Raw genomic sequence first — 17,856 nt, forward strand, 5'->3', positions numbered from 1 at the left:
CTAAAAAAACAAAGTTTTGATAACAATAGATACCTCCAAAGAATTCAATTTTGATACTATTTCAAAATATGTAAAATCCATCAAATTTAATTGTACCCATTAAAAGTTACGAGCCTGAGAAAACTTGCCCAATTTTTTAAAAAAGGGGAAAACATCAAGTGATATCAATGAAAATCACACCATCAGATTCAGCATACCGAAAACCCTACTGTAGAGGTTTCAAGCTCCTATGTACAAAAATATAGAATTATGTATTTTTTGTCAGAAGAAAGATCACGGATGCGTGTTTATAATTTTTTGTTTTGTTTTTGTTTTTTTGTGTTTTTGTTTTTATTTCCCCAGGGGCGATCAAATCAAACCTGTGATCGTATAGGATTGAGAGAGGGCTCATTTGATCTGAAGTCAAAAGTTCTAGTGCCCTTTTTAAGTGACCAAAAATATTGGAGAGCAGCTAGCTCCCCTCCCATACTCATTTTTTTGCCAAAGTGACCCGATCAAAATTTTGAGACAGCCAGTTTTTTTCGCACAGTCGAAAAACCTAATAACTGTGTCTTTCAAGATGACTCCCCCCCCCCTCCACAGTCCCATTGGTTATTAGGAAGCATACAGACGTTTTCAGTTGAGATTTTCTGGTGGAGGGGAATATTTTTTTATGGGGAAAGAAAATTTTCCGTGGATGGGGAGCCGGATTTCCCTGCATTATTTAAAAAACTGATCAGAAATTAAATAAAAAAACTAGTTTTTTTCAACTGAAAGTAAGGAGCAAACTTAAAACTGAAAACCAACAGAAATTATTACGTATATGAGGGGTTGGACCTCTCGTCAATACCTTGCTCTTTACACTAATTTTTTTTAGTACTTTTAAAAGAGCTTTTTATTCTAAGTAAAGGGTCTCTGTGATTCAGGAGTCATTTCTAAGGACTGGTAAAAAATTTGAACTTTAGCGTTCCAAGAGTGAGGTATTGACGAGGAGGTGACCCCCTTACATACGTAATAGTTTCTGTTCGTTTTAAGTTTTAACTTTGTTCCTCACTTTCAGCAGAAAAAAAACTTGTTGTTTTTATTTAATTGGTCAAGGAATTGGTCGAGATGAATTAGTAAAGCCTTTTGTGGGAATAATTACTAAGAGTTTTGATTTTCGCTAATCTAAAGCAAATCTAATTTGCTTTTTTAAGACAAATTTTATATGCTTCAACCTTTTTGATTTAAATGGCTGACTTTAAATTTTTTTACTTGACACCAGATTTTGCCACATTGCACCTCAGAGACAAAAAATGCAGGGTAGGGGCCTAGTCGCCCTTCAAAAGGGCACTAAGAACTGTTCCGTTCGAATAAGACTTACGCTGAAATTCTAGAACAAGTGAATCGACAAGTTCACCAATACGGCCACACAATAAGGCCAAACAACAATAAGGCCAAGCAATGTGCCTGATGACCAAAAGACGCAGAACTACACCAGACTTACACACATTTCAGAATTACACCAGACGAAGAATTTTTTCCAGGATGGGAAAAAAACAAAAAATAATGTTTTACTTGGTAATTTGAGCAAAAACTGCCCAGAAACTCAGGGAATTTTTTATTTCGAAATGGCCTAGGCCCCTATCCCCTGCTAAAGTCCCTAAATATTGCACATCAAAATGAGCGTAACGCATCCATCTTCATATTCTGCTTGAGTATTTCGTATAAATTAAAGCTGACTCAACTAAAAATTCAGTTTATAACTGGAATCACTTTTAATTTAACAGAAAACATACTAATTTAACCAAAAGTAATCCCAAGAAATTTAATTTGAATCTGTGAAAAAAAAATAATTTAAGTGGAGCATAAAATACTGAATAAGGTCATTAAATGTTAAAATATCGATCGCTTAAGTATTTTGAGTACCAATTGTGCTTTAAGTATAGATCTAAAGCATCCATCGTTGAAATATCGTTATCGATACTTTAGCTTTAAGGTAAAACCTTTGCTAATTACCATTTTCGTTAAAAAGGAAAAGAATCTTGTTTTTAGCAACGCTCGAAATTTAGAGTTCTAAAAAGGGTTCGTAAGTTACGTCCTATCCCATGGCTACACCGTTTGAATTTATGTCCATGAAGATCAAGATTTATAATCATAGTTATCATATAATTGTTGATTTTCCTAAGACACTCGAGCTTGATTTAGGGTATCAAATAAAGATTCTCATGAATACTTAACTAAAAATGTACTATAAATTTGACACGCGAATTCTGTTAGATCAGCTGAAACACCCAAGCCTCTGAGAGAGGACTGGTGCTTTTTATCATGTGTGGCTGGAGTAAATCATCAGTGTATTGACACCTCATCAGAAAAGTAGCAAGGGGAGGTCAATTGATATGGACTTTTTACTGGTTCATAGTCATTTATGATGCAAACTAAAATTTAACCAATCATCATCCGTTTTTACATCTTGAATAATAATAGCTGGGCAAGATTTTATGAGTGTACATTGCTAACAAAGTAAAGAACAAAACTATCAATAGAGAAAGCTTTCCTTCAACTAAGCATTTTCTGTCCAAAAATATTTGTTAAGTGGGGAAGAGAGAGACAAACCTAACACAGCCCCTCCTTATTCACTGGAAATTGTTAGTTCGAAGGATCCAAGATTCCTAGAAGAGTTGATTGGGTGCGCCGACTCTTCCTGAATTTGATTTTGAGGATGATGAGAAAGAAAGATTATATGAGTTCAGATCAAGGTCCTTATTCTACTTTTTGCCCTGCCACAATTGAACATAATACCCACAAAGTCGTAACTTATGACCTGGTCCAACCCTTTAATAAAATACCTTTTCTGTCATAAATTTGGCTCAAGAACCTTTTTTGGGGTTCCTTTACGTTGGGACGTATGGGGCTTCGTGCCCATATTTACCTTGAATCTCAAATCCTTTTTAGATTTGTTCTATGATCCCTATAATTTTACTACTGATAACAACTCAGTACCTAACCACCTGAGGCCAATACAGTTGCACACGCTCCTCCTTCAACCCAGTCCAATGCTTCACTCTTTACCTCCATTCATGAAGTTTCAATTTATGTATATCCTGCTTTTCGTTTGGCCCCATCTGTGTGGCCTAAAAGCACAGTCTTTGAAAATTTGTCTTTTTTCACCCGTAAATCGTCGTCATCTTAATATTTCTTTCAAATAAATAACAAAAATCAATAAACAAATAAAATCAACAATCTCCATAATGACGCCATGGCCTGTAAACGAGAGGGGTAATAAGATACAACAAAAATACAATAATTTATATTATTGTATCCCTAGAAAATGGGATTAAACATAATTTTTCGTACAACTAACTATTTGTTATACGGTTAGTTAAACTAGTATATAAAAACGTCCTTAGATAATTTCTTTGGAAAAAAATTAACAAAAGTTCTTCGGTCTTTCGAAGCGCCTACCTTACAGAACCACGCTTGACGATTGTCATGACGCTGGCTTCCCATCAGGGTTACCACCAGTAGCACGAAAGTACTATTTTAACACTGTTTCATTATGTGTAGCACTGTAGCATATGCTCAAGGTTTATAAAACAGAGCTAAAATAGCGCGAAAGTGCTATTTTAGCACTATTGCAGTCAATTTTTTTACTATAGCATCGAAAATCGCTGTTTAGCACGCAAATTTGGGCAATTGTAGCCCTTTAGCACAGTATATATAATTAGCAGTATGATCTTTCCATATCTCACCCATTATAAAAAATCGGACCGAATTGCGAGTGCTCCAGAGAACGTATAAACATAAGCGACATTATATCTTTTCACAGGTAGACAAAGCATAATCACCTACGGAACAAGTACTGACAAAACCACTTGACCGGCTCACCAATAAGTGGACAATAAGTGCACAAATAAGTGGGAGGAGCTTTTTGTTCGCACCGAGAATGAAGAGCCAGAAATCATCTGCGGTAAACTTACTGCTAATTATATAAACTATGCCCTTTAGGAACTAACCGTGGTGGCAACCCTGCTTCCAATAGCCTGACCAAATAATGAGGCCCGTTCTTTTGCACTAACATCTTACATCTAAGATCTCACATCTTTCTACAAAGATTTCCGTTCTTTCAACTCATCTTTGTTCTAAGATCTTACAGCTCACTGATGTTAGGAAAAAGTGTAAAGGACGCCATTTTTCTGCCATATAGAACAAGGATGAGAGAATTTTGATGATATAATCATCATTGTTCACCGCTGATCAGAGCAGAATGATGAAAGACGTTTGCAAAAGAACGCCATGATGTAAGATCTTAGTGCTAATATTTCACTTTTAGCGTTCTTTGTCAAAAGATGTAAGATCTTAACACATAGATGAGTAAAAGAACGGCCCTATGGTCTTCAGACGCAATTCGTGCGTTATGGCGTTGGCATCTAGAGTACATTTAAGTTTTTATTACACGCTTTTTCATAACCAAAAAAGTTAATTGACAACAACCGGGCAAAAAATAATGACAAATGATTTCTACTTCATTCATTAGGAATTTTTTAGTACCCCATGAGTTACGGCGCGTGGTTTAAGACCCAGTATTACTGGCAGATTTTAAAACAAATAACAATAAATCAAATGCACTACAACTGTTCAGCTCATACCAAGAAAACATGACAAATTAAATTTTAGACCACTTACTAAATAAACAGATTGACAATCACGATACGTTCAAACCCTCACTCTAGGTGGCAGTTATTGTGAACTAAATGTTTTTCGCTGAATAAGCTTTATTGCACTAGTCACTATAGAGTCCATTGCACGTGTGATTAATGATGCCAATTTTTAAGATACAAATCACACATTTTTTCTGTCTGAGGAAACCCTTGTTACACTCAGCTTGGAGCCCCGAGTTACAAATCGTAAAGTCAAACTCGCTTGAGCTTGGTTCCGTTAGAGCATGATGAAGTACATTTGAAAAAAATTCAACAAGGAACGTGGAATTTCTGTAATTTGGACGCCCCTTTGTGAATACTGGCAAATATCAAACAATTCACTGTTAAATAACTATGGGCAAATTACATTTACTTGCTATTTGTTATCTGATGCATTTGGTCGTATGTCTCTTTAACACGCTGACATGTCATGTACAAAAGCTTCATGATTATTTTTTTTTTTTTTTTTATTTTCACTTTCGTTCAGAGAAATTTTTTCATCGTTATCGTTGCTTTACAAAGTAACAGCTTTACCGGGAGTAAAGTAGAAATACTTTTTACGAATAATCTGATGGATTAATTTATATCAAAAAATTGTTTCACTGCATAAACATTTTTTGTAGGTTCAAATTAATCAGTCTTTTTTATTTCCAGTAAAAAATTAAGTTAAAAATTAAATACTCAATTTCCTGTTCCCTTTTGTAAAATCGTATGTCCACTCTAGTGTCGTATCCAGGATTTTTTTTTTTGGCGGGGGGGCTGGGGTTGTAAAAAAACACATCAGAAATCTGTTTATATTCATTTTTTTTACGTTTTTACGTGTCAGACCAACATTTGGGAGGGGGGGCAACCCCCCCCCCCCGGAAACGGCCTTGGTCCACTCTAATATCGAAAGGCGATATCTTTGCTAAGACGAACTTACGTAGAATTCCTTCTTGTTCGGAATCTTCATAAAGGATGTTTTGGAGGAGATGTGGGTGAGAGTCCCTTGTGTCGGCTCCACTACGTACGTGCCTGTTTGAAATAGTCTGATCAAAGGCTTAGGGAATTTTCTAAATGTTTAATGGAATGCCCTCAAACTACAACATTTTTCTCTTCATTCTTTGCCGTATTGTAGTATGTAGCCCCTGGGAATAGGGAATAGCACCATATCTAGGCTATCGCTGAATTCTGACGAAGCGAAACCATTCAGAACTGAAGTGCACAGTAAACTATATGCAGATTGCAGAGACGGTTTTAGGGGGTGAGGAGACAGAGAGGGCACTTTCCCCGGGAGCACAAATTTTAGGAGCGAAAGACTTCAAATAAATAATCTAACATTTATAATCGTTCTGTAATTTTTGAAATTATAATTTTTAAAATAAAGTAGAGGGCGGAGTTGGCAGTAGGCCTAAGTAAAAGCAAATTGAATCCGATTTTTTTATTTTCCCCAAATCTTTTCCCATATAAAATAAGAAAAGTCCGATTTAAATAAATAAAAAATTTTGTTAATAAATAAAATTTTTTTGATAAACGAAAATTTTATTAAGATTTGGCCTGAAAATTTTTGGAAGAAAGGGAGAAAGTGCTAATCAATATTTTGCCCTGGGCGTAAGAGGGCCGCAGCCGCCACTGACTGTATGATCACAGAACAACTGAGGAACGACCTGTAAAAAATCCTGCGACCCAAAAACGTTCTGTTCCTTTTACTGGCTTAAACTTTCGTACAGAAGAACCAATCCAGTGGGATTTAACTTTTGTTCTTTACACTGGCTTAAAATTTTACACAAAAACATGTTTACAAATCGAGTTTTTAACAGGCGGGGTTGTCTGGCTTCCCCTTCTAACGTGCACTTAAGGAATGATGTGATTGGCTTAAGAAAATACGTCACATAAGAAGACTAGTGAAATTAAACTTTTGCTACGAAACTAAAGGAAAGTAATCGCTCTTTTTCTTCTTGGTTTTATACCGTAATTGGAACAAATTGCAGCATCACCAAAGAGTACTTTGTTTTTGCAAAATCTATTTTTTGGTTGACCTGATAGTACTGGATCTTATCAGTATACCCCTTAAGGAGTTGTATCCACCTAAAAGACTTATTTTTCCCTGTTCTTGGAATTTTTCCTAGACAAAAACTTTCAAAGAGGATATGAGTCAATTCCAGTAGGAGGGCTCTACCCCTAAATTCACCAATTCTTTAACCTCAATTCACACCCTTGCTGTAAATTACTGCCGAAATAACCCATTGGTTTCTAGAGGAAGGGAGAACTCTATTTTGGAGGTGGGAGGTTAAAATGTACTTTTCTTATGGAAAAGCAGAACCTGTCTTAAAAGCCACTTGAAACAATTAACAATTTAAAATAATTTAGTGATGCATACATTTCATTAAAACGTCCATTGTCAAGAAATAGGCCTTCTTTATAAACGCCTTTAACGCTTACCAAAACAGGAAGACGACGCAGTTCTTGTTAAAAAAAAAAAAAAAAAAAAAAAAAAAAAAAAAAAAAAAACACTTCATATGCAAAGAATTTTCCCATGAAACCAAAAGGGACTCCTAATAATAAGGTGCTGGAGTAGATGAAAGATTTAACCCCTCAAACAAACAACCTTTAGTGTGAAAAGCTTGAAAACCTGGTTTTCGCTATGCTGTAAAATTACAGAAATCTCAGCTTGGCCTCTTCAGAATATCAGAATTTTTAAGATTCTTCCCGTAATATTTGTTCACTTCGTTTTTTTTTTTTATTATTTTGACAAAAATACAGACCCAAAACTAAGGGGTGGTTCCCCATTCTGGAAAATCATATACATGTGGATGGCATTCATCATGTGTGGTGTGAAGAGAGACAGCGTGACGGAACTGTGCCACGCTTGGCGGAACACGTGATACTTCGAGATATGAACCAGGCTCGGAGAGTACCCAACCACTCAGAAAAGTACCCCCTCCCTGAGGTTATTTCCTTTACAAATACCTTGTGATAAGGCAAGAAAAATAATGGGACAATCTCCCAACCTATGAACTCACCAGAAGCGTTAAAAATGGGGGGGGGGGTTAATGCCTGTAATTAACTAAAAAAAATATATTTAAAGTCGTCAGACTCTATTCACAAGACAAATCTTCCAATTCTCATTACACATTATGCCCCTATGTAACTTTATGCTTATGAGCATGCATCCCACTACAAACGGGCGCAGCTCTACATTGCAAGAACCATATCAAAATATTAACACTTTTAAGTCCCATCATTTACAATCGCGTCAGCCGTCTTGTACCGGCAGCGACTTTACATGTCTAGTTTTTCGTAATTTAGGATCTTCAAAATCTCGAAAAAGAATCTAATTTCAACTCTGTTAAAAATCAAACAAACCGCCCTGACTGATCCCTTTGTAGGGAATTCAATAAGACGATCAAACGAACTGTCTGATAAGGTTGTGTTTTCAGTGATACATTGCTACCCCCTTCGGAGCTACTGTAGACTTTTAGGAGCCATGCTCGACAGACACGGGTAGTCGAATAAGAGGAGTTTATTTAGGACAAAAAAGGATGAATTATCGAAATGAAGTTTCGCCTACCTGAAAAAATAAGACACCATTATCCCACAGAGACGCGCGCAAAATATGTTTGGAGGAGAATTGACGGGTGTTGTAGGGACGTAAGCAGGAATTTAGACTAAAGATGAAATTTCTTTTGGGATAGGGGGCGATACAATCTTGAAAAGAAAATAGGCGAATTGGACGAACGGTCTGTAAAATCATAGGATGTATATCGGAGGAGGGACCGGGCAGAAATTCCCTCCTCGTTACGCGTATGGGGCAGATTCTGCCAAGAAATACAATAATAATTATTCTAAATTTTCCGATGAAAAAAATTCCGAAGGTAGTTTACATCAAAGGCATTGCACATTTTATGCCTGCCTTCTAGGGACGAGAATCTCGGCATATCTACAATACTTGATCAGTGATCAGTTGATCAATAATGTAAACAAGTCAAGCCTATTGCTCTTCAAGGCAGGATTGTCAAATTAATTTTAATGTTGGAGCTTGCACGAAAAGCTAGAGCTATGGTTCCAGAGCATAGTCCAGATTGGTCTTCACCTCCGGCAAATATCAATTATCAATGTCTTCACCTCAAAAAATAAGCAATACAGAATATAATGGGAAGGTATCCGTTGTAAGAGCTATTGAAATTATAGCTGTTACGGGGGGGGGGGGTACGGGGGCTGTCCTAGATGCCGTAGTTGGGAAGAAATCTGAGGCCAGCGTTAGAAACGCGATTAAATTAGTCATTTGCTAATTAAAATTACAAAATTAGGTGGGAGGGACAAGGTTAACTTTATCCCTGACTCAAAAAAGCCATAGGAATGGTCCCGATTGTAGCCTATTTCATATAAAATTTTCCTGGGACACCAACATTAGCTAAAACTAAATGCGCTATGTTCCATTGAACTTTACTAAAAGAAAAAGGAGCGAGGTGGAATAAATGATAACTACATAACCAGGTTTACCATTCTTTTGTATTTCCCCTTTAGATCTTAGGAACAGTCCCAACCTTGGGATCTGGTGATATAATACATATTACACACTACCATTTGTTTCAAATGTTTAGTGTCCTCTTAAGCTTATATTGGGGTGCTGTAGTATCCGCAGCGGCAGCCCTGTACAAACCAAATATTAATGGAAACATCATAAGACAAGGTCAGACACGTACGCAACAAGTTCATACTTACGGTCCTAGTTAAAATGGCGTATCTAATAGTTTTGGATGGTCTTCCAAAGAAAAAAGCCTGATGAAAAATCATAGCTTATTCCAAATAAAGCTTCCGGGTTTCTATTTGATCGCACCTCTGCTTCTCCACCATAGACCTAAACTGAAGGATGTTTTTATGTCTTGCAAACAATTACTGGGAAAAAATTTTACTATCAAATTTGTTTCTATAAACGATCAAAAATCGTTGACAAATTTGCAGCAAACATAGCTGACAAATCGAAATGTACAAGAAAAGTATTGGTGGATGAAAGTAAAACTTGTGAGCTTCTTCATTTAGAAAAATAATTATAAACTGCTTTTCTGTTGTACAATTTCATATTTCATTTTTACAGTTGTTTTACCGTATAAATGCTGTTTCCAATCTTGTTTATCTCATAGAACTTAAATTTTGGATGTCCCACAAAATCGTGTTCTGATGGATCTTGAACGGCAAACTTTTCGTTTGGAATTGGCGTTTTCACACACCAGCAAAAATTCCTGTTAACACCTAAATAACAACAAAACTCTCTCTTCATCCTATGTCACTTGCTTCATTTGTCCCACAAATCGTCGTGGGGTCTTCTTTTCTTAAATTCTGACAACCAAAGCAATCATCAGACATGTAATTTGTTTCGAAAACTGAATCCTTTTTGTCCTGTCCAGGAAGTACGCTTTTGTCACTTTCATCTTTTGAAAAAAAGAACCCCTTCTGTTTGCCATTATTGTTACTGTCCAAGTTCTTTGGTTTTCTTCTTTTCTCTTTTCCTTTCTCGGTCGTCTTTTTCTCCTTCTTGCCCCTTTATTTTTTTCCAAATTATCAGGCTTTCTTAGTTTACTCTTATTTTAGCTTTTTTGCGTTAGTTAGACATCACCTTTTCAATTCTTTTTCTTTTCGTGGAGATAGGGAGTACTTTCATGGAGAACTTGTACTTTCAGGTCTTTTAAATAGTTAGGTTCCTGCAAAATACTCAAAAATATAAGTTAAATCACAAATTGAATTTTTAAAGTAAAAAGGTTCTTTGAAAAGGTTCTCTTCACCATTTACATCTCTTCCCTCTGATCAGCTAGGACATCAGTCCCAAAAATTGTTTGGGGAAGAATGTCAATATAAGAGTCAATATAAGAAGGAAAATGATGCAACAGTTATAGAAGATGTATAACCTGTAAAAATTCCGCGAATTTGGCATGCTCAAACACAAAGTGAACGGCATTTCCAAAAAATTTATGTCTTTGGATTTTCATATTTAATAGACGATTAAGCATCCATAAGCATTTTCTCGTTGCGTAAAGTTAAATTTAAAACAAAAAAGCGAACGCAGGGGGGGGGAGCTATTCAAAATAATTCTAAGGGGTATATAAATTGTCAGTTTAAAAACTCAGCAAGATATTTTGAACGATAAAAAGAAAAAAACTGCTTAGAACTGTTTCAAGCGGATTCATTTAAATTAAAAATAATGGATAGTGTAGTCAATGCCGTATTCAGGGGAGGGGTCTTGTCCTGAAATGTTTGTCCAGTTCGTAAAAGCGTAATAAAAACACATAAAACACATCTTTGATGCGCTTTTAAGTTTTTTGTACCCCCCCCCCCCCAAAAAAAATCCTGGATAAAGCCCTGGCTGTAGTGCATTTACGCTTAGAGTAGCATTTTACACAGACTTTCAATATAACTCCGTCAGCAACTATCGATTCAAATCTTAATAATGTCTCAATATGTTGTATCAAATCTTTAATCTTTTTTGCCTTTGTGGATTCAAAAATATATGAAATTGCCAAATCTTGGCAGGTGAAAATATCAAAATTATTAATGAAAGATCTTCAAAACCTTCCAAGAAGTTATTGCTCACTTTGCACTTTAGGGGAGCGGAATCCTAATACCTATTTTTTATACTTTAAAATAATGGTGGGTATACAAGAATAGTGAATGGCAATCGATACTAATCATAGTTCAGTGACTGAAATATACCCAAAATTGAGTCATTTTGATGCTCATTAGGTCTGTTTACACAAAGACCTCGCCGCATATCAGACTACTGGATATATTCTGGCGTTTTTACGATCAAAATTTTCACAGCGTGTCGCAGGTAGAGATTTCAATTGAGGACTATTTTTTATGTTTTATATTTTCGTTTTATGAGATCAGAAACTGCGTGTAAATTGCAAAAAAAAGTGATCTTGAATTCTAACTTGTTTTTGTTTTTCATTTTGCGCGTTGGATGCTCTTCCTTAACGATCTTCAACTGAAGGAAAAATGTAAAACCAAAGTACAGAAAGCCCAAGACGGCACGAACCCAGGCAAGGGAAGACTCCCCCCCCCAAATCCAAATACAATCCCAATTTTCTGGAGCTTCTTACATTTACTAAATTTTTTATTATTATTGCTGCCCCCCTCCCCCCCAAAAAAATGTGTAGAGGGCCGTATCCAGGATTTTTGTTTGGAGGGGGGTACACAAAAAACTTGAAAAACACATTGAAAAATTCTCTATATACATTTTTGTTACGTTTTTGCGAGTCGGAAAAACATTTTGGAAAGGGGGATTCAAAACCCCTAACCCTTCCCCTGGATACGGCCTTGAATACTTAGCCTACGTGCCTAAGCAAAGGGTATTGGTGGAACAGTTATCGGTTTTTTTGTGAACTATAGACACGCGCCTTAGAATAAATGACATGTTAATGCCCAGAACTTACTGAATTAATTAGTAAACTAAATGAAAAGGGTACCCTTTAATTTCCATTTTATGTATTAGTGATACACTCTTTAGTGGTAAATGCCTGTCGAAGGCGCTACTGGTACAAATGCTGAGTAATAGACCGTGACTGTTGTCAGAGGAAGTGAATTTAGTAACTTGATCTCATTTAAAGTGATCTAATAGGACAATGATGATGGAATTTTATGAAATGACGGAATAAAAACGATATTGCCATAGAATATCACATGTTGGTGTTGGATGACAAATACTAACGACTGAAGAGAAGTAATAATAAAAAGACATAAGTGTAAACTGGAAATAGACAATTAGTTAGATTTAACTGCTTGAATTTTGACAATCCTGAAGGAACAGCATTAGCATAGTCAACGGGGGGTAGAAGGGTTCAAATCCTCTGTAATTTAGAAACCACAGATTTTGGATAACGTAGAAAACACTATAAATAAGTAAAAAAGCCTAATATAAGGGTTATACCCAGTTTCGTATCCTAGATTTTTTTTTTCGGTGGAGTAGGGGGATACAAAAAGATTTGATCGGGGGGGGGGGGAATTTGTTAAAAAGGCACCAAAAATTTGTTTAGTACTTATTTAGTAGCCGCGCAACACGCGAGAAGAACCGCATATAGAATCTCAAAGATCCTATTGAAAAACAGGTTTCCGCTGCCTAGTGAGGTATTGCTCAATCTGTGAAACATATTTAAACTTTAGTTTTGTGGGGTTAAAGGGCCAAAAAAGGTACCTAGGTTAGGTTACGTATTTAATATATGCTATGCCTTAAGATCAATTGATCTTAATGAAAATCACAACAAGAAATTCAGGATATCAGAGTACCCTCCTGTAGAGATTTCAAGTTTTTATATACAAAAAATGGGGAATTTTGAACTTGTTGCCAGAAGCAAGATCATGGATGCGTGTTTATTTTTTGTGTTTATTTTTTACCCAGGAGTGATCGTATCGAACTAGTGATCCTAGAAGATAGGGGGAGGGCTCATTGGATCGAAAATCAAAAGTTCTAGTGCCGTTTTTAAGTGAACGAAAATACTGGGGGGGGGGGGCTGCTAGCGCCCCTCCCACCCCCCTTTTCCCCAAAAATTGTTGAATCAAAATTTTGAGATAGCCATTTTCTTCAGCATGGTCGAAAGATCTAATAACTATGTCTTTGAAGATGACTTGACCCTCCACAGCTCCCGGGGTAAGGGCTGCAAGAAGTTATGAAGTTTGCCCATTGCTTATTTATAGTAATGGTTATTGGTAAGTATGAAGATATTTTTCGGGGTGGGATTTTCTGGTTGGGGTGTTTACGTGGAAATATCTTTCCGTGAAGGAGTTTTCGTGAGGAAAGAGAATTTCCCATGGGAAGTGGAGCTAGTTTTCTCAGGATTGATTAAAAACTATCAGAAATGAAATTAAAAACAATTTTTTTTTTCAACTGAAATGAAATTAAAAACAATTTTTTTTTCAACTGAAAGTGAGGAGCATCATTAAAACTTAAAGTGAACAGAAATTATTAGGTATACGAGGGAGTTGTCCCCTTCTCAGTGCCTTGCTCTTTACGCTAAAGTGATTTTGAATTTGTAAAAAGCTTATTATTCTAATTAAACGGTCCTTACATATCTGGAGTCATTCTTAAATAATTGGAACAAAAGGTTAAACTTTAGCGTAAAGAGCGAGGTACAGAGGAGGGAGTAACCCCCTCTTATATGTAATAATTTCTGTTCGTTTGTAGTTTTAATTATCCTCCTTCCTTTCAGTTGAAATTTTTTTTATTATTTAATTAGTTTGAGATTTATAAAATATGCTTAAACTTCTGAACCATTGGATTAGTTGAAGCGGATAAAGTAAAATACGGCAGAAGTTCGATGACGACTAAGTAAAACCCGATACCAAGGCCGTATCCCGGGGGGGGGGTGGTAGGGGTTTGAACCCCCTGAAATGTTTGGCCGAGTCATAAAAACATAACAAAAATGAATATAAGCAAATTAAGTACTTTTCGGTTATGGAAACACACCCAAAAGTGAAGCTAGGTTAATCCTAATGAAAAATAGCAAAGCATGATGATAAAATAATACTTTAGAAACAAAATTATGGAAACATAACCTAATCCAACCTAACATAACCCATCCTTACGTAACCTAACCCCCACCCCCACCCCTAATGTGTAAATATATAGCCCAAATTATACAAGGCCAATGCATTCTGTCTAGGTCAAATGCGTTGTATCGTCCAACACTTGTTTTTGTAGCTATGAAACCGGTTTTTGAGATGTAACCTAAGCGTAATTCTTGAATCTATTTTCAATAACCGACAAGTGCCCAAATCTTTGATACATTTTTGTAGTTTTTTTTTGTTACCCCGCACCCCCTCCCCAAAATGCTTTTATAACCCCCTCTCCCTGAAAAAAATCCTAGATACAGCCCTGCCCGGTATACTTACAAACATTTTAAGCATAATAATATTGAGCCTGCCCCAATATAAGGGTCAATCGCTATTAGGGACAAAATATTAAAAAGGAGAGGTGGTGGCTGCCTAATCTACTCCTAATTTGCCAACGGTATAACCCTATGGAGACATAGTTTTCCTATGTGATGTCTATATAGTGGAGTCATTTCAGAGTGGGGTGGGGACAAGGGGCAGTTGCCCCCTTCCCCCCCCCCAAATAATTTGGAGAAAAAATTATTATATAGCCATGCCCCTTGAATCTCCAGATGTAGACCCCTCTTGTTCCCGCACCCTAATAAAAATGCTGGAGCTACGCCTCTGCGCTTATATATGTCATTGGGCTTCATCCAGGGTTAACAGTCATTTGCAAATTGTTTAAAAAGAAGGAAAAACAAAATTACAAGGTAAATGACATCTAAAATAATTTAGTCAAGACAAATCTAATTGACGAAAAGGCATTGCACTAAGAATAATGTATTTAAGTTTTTAATTTCAATAATTTATATAAATGCATTTAGTTTAATTTTTATGAACGAGAAGTCTTTGTAAAATTGATAATGTATTTAATTTGTTTCCTTAGTATCATGGCTACATAAGGGAGACACATACCTCGAATATATGAAAACGTATGAAAAATATATGAAAACGTATAAACTTTTTTCTATAGGTGACTTATTGGTTTTCTATAAATTTGAGTTATTAAAGCATATCTATGTTGACGCAAATCTCGGCCGCTGAAAATCAAACTACATTCCAGGCATAAAGCAACTTTTTCTCAACTGAAGTGTAAAGTGAAAAAAATGTACAGGATACGATAGCAGAGGAATTATCTAGCATTTTCGCATATATTTGCAATTGATACCAGAGGTGTAGATGGGTTTTTAAGCACCCTGGGGCAATGTCAGTTTTTGCCTCACACCATAGACGCCCATAAGCTGAATTCCGGGGGGGTGTCAAACCTCATCTAATTGGCACTTTTAATGATATATAATAGAAATCTCAGAACAAAAATATAAAAATAAGGCAGCATCATTCAGCCAGGGGGGGCGGGGGGGAGCCCCCTGCCCCCCCCCCCCCCATATGGGCGCCCATGCCTCACACCTCTAACAAATAATCTGGGAATTATAAAAATACGGTTATTCTTATGGCGTTATGCTACACCCTGGGACAAATGTACCTTATAGCCAAGCCGCTCAGTGAAACCATTTCATAAAACTACTGGGGGGGGCAATTTTCTTAAGTATTTTTCAATTAAAATACCAGATTATTCCTCGACAAAAATACAAAAAAATTCTTGAAATCTATTGTGGGGGGGGGGGCAAAAGATTTAGCCCTCCCTCCCAATTGGTGCCAGCGATCCTATTGTTGAAAAAACAGGATTAATAACCAGATATAGCCTAGTATTCAAATTTTCAAATTTTTCAAGGTTCAAATTTTCGGCAGTCAAGCTCTGTCCATACAGAAACCCCAAGCCATGATTACATTGGAAAACTAATCATAATACCAGGACATAAATTTCAGACCCCTGAAATCAAACATATTGTAAAAAGCATTTACATGTGTAAATGCTTCACTATCTTTTACCGATTTTCTATACAGGTTAATCGCTATGCTGTATCGATTTTTAACACCTGAGAAAATATTAGATTGAGAAAAAACTAAGAAAAATATTAGATTTTTTTTCAATAAGTCTCAGTTAAAACCTCAACATCTACCCAGTCGTGCCAATAAACGAAAATATTGGTGTTGGGCAAGATGTATTTTTCAAAATCTAGCGGGAGGAAAAATTTGTCTTTTTTTATTTGTTTTTTTTTTCCAATGAAAATACCAAAAAGGGTATTTTTTCAATAAAAGTACCCAAAAAGGTGTTTTTCGAATTCCAAGGCGGGTGATCAAAGATGTGGTAAAATGCCTCCTCCCGGGTAGTATCCAGGATCGTTTTCAGGGGGGGGGTACAAAAGGATTTCCTTCGAGATTGGGTTGACAAAAAACTTAAAAAAACGGATCGAAATTTGTTCACTTTCATTTTTGTTATTTTTTACGAGTCGGACAAACATTTCGGGGTTGGGGGAAGGGAGAGGGGTTCAAATCCCCTAACCCCCCTGGCTATGGCCTTGACCCCCCTTCTCCCATTGGTGCCACTGTATTTACCATGATTTCTTATATAACCTTGGGTGTTTAAATTCCAACGACTAAAACCACAAGCTTTTGCACAAGATCCGTTCTGATTTTGAACGGTCGATTTGACCAATTGCTTCTTCATGAGCGTTTAACTAGGCATAATCAAACCTTTGCTTGTTCTGACTGCATTCAATAACCATAATGAATAGTCTCCAGGAGTTCCAATTGGCTGTTTCCATTTTCTTCAAATTTGATGTTTTTCTTTTTCGACTTATATATATTGTTCGAAGTTCGTCGGGACTACCATATTTTAGAGAAGGTTCATTAACATTTTGGTTACCTATAGATTGCAAACTACTTGAGGAATTCACTCAGAGGTGCTAATAGTTTACGAAGACAAACCACTTCACCATAGGCTATTTTGCTATTTGCATTATATCGCTTCTTCACAAGGGTCCATAAGGGTATGAGTGACAAAATATTTTTCGATTTATCTAACCCTCGTCAAGACTTTTAGATTGATAACGCCCCAAGAATGCCAAAGACGACCTTTGTTTTAATTGCAAGATGGGTTTGTTGGGTATCACTTAGACGAAAACACCTGTGACAAGGTATAAACGAAATTGGGGTAAGTCAGAGTAATCCTTGGTGATTGAATATAGTTTGACAGTCAATTTTCTTCATAAACAAGTTGGAAAGTTATTTTTGCGAAAATAGGAAGAAAGTTGAATTTTTTTGAAAAATATAAACAGACTCAATACGAAATTGGAATAAGTGCTGTCCCGATATGCTATCTATATGCAGTACCGTTTAAATAAACGGGGTACATTATCACCAGAATTTTGTTTGTAACTGAAAAGTGTCTGTATTTTTGCTTCTTTGGTCTTTGGTAAAAGACTTATAATTTCTGGGACTTTTATTTAAGAGACTTGGTACTTCCTTTTTAGCTAGAACACACTTGAGAATTTGTATTGCGAAGATCAAACAATAACTGGTTTTTACAGTCTTTATACTAGGCAATTAGCTTTGGCTAGGTGAAAAGCTGCATTGTAGCTATATTTCAATTAAATATTAATAGTTTAGAAACAAATTTTGGCTATATTTCTCCACATTAAGGGGGGGGGATGGTAAAGTATATCGGATGCAACAATTCTTATTTCATAATATGCAAAAAAATTGTACCTAACACATTAGGCATGCTGACCCGTTA

At 36.2% G+C, this 17,856-nt stretch overlaps 1 pseudogene; it reads right to left on the minus strand.

Moving 5' to 3' along the window:
• LOC148955589 (zinc finger MYM-type protein 1-like) overlaps window positions 1-16,885 on the minus strand; it is a 31,052-nt pseudogene extending 14,167 nt beyond the window's left edge.
• Window positions 16,886-17,856: the final 971 nt, after the last annotated feature.

This window comes from Artemia sp. Qi Xiang Cuo, chromosome 2 (assembly GCF_049724085.1).
Source record: "Artemia sp. Qi Xiang Cuo chromosome 2, ASM4972408v1, whole genome shotgun sequence".
NCBI classification, from domain to species: Eukaryota; Metazoa; Arthropoda; class Branchiopoda; order Anostraca; family Artemiidae; genus Artemia; species Artemia sp. Qi Xiang Cuo.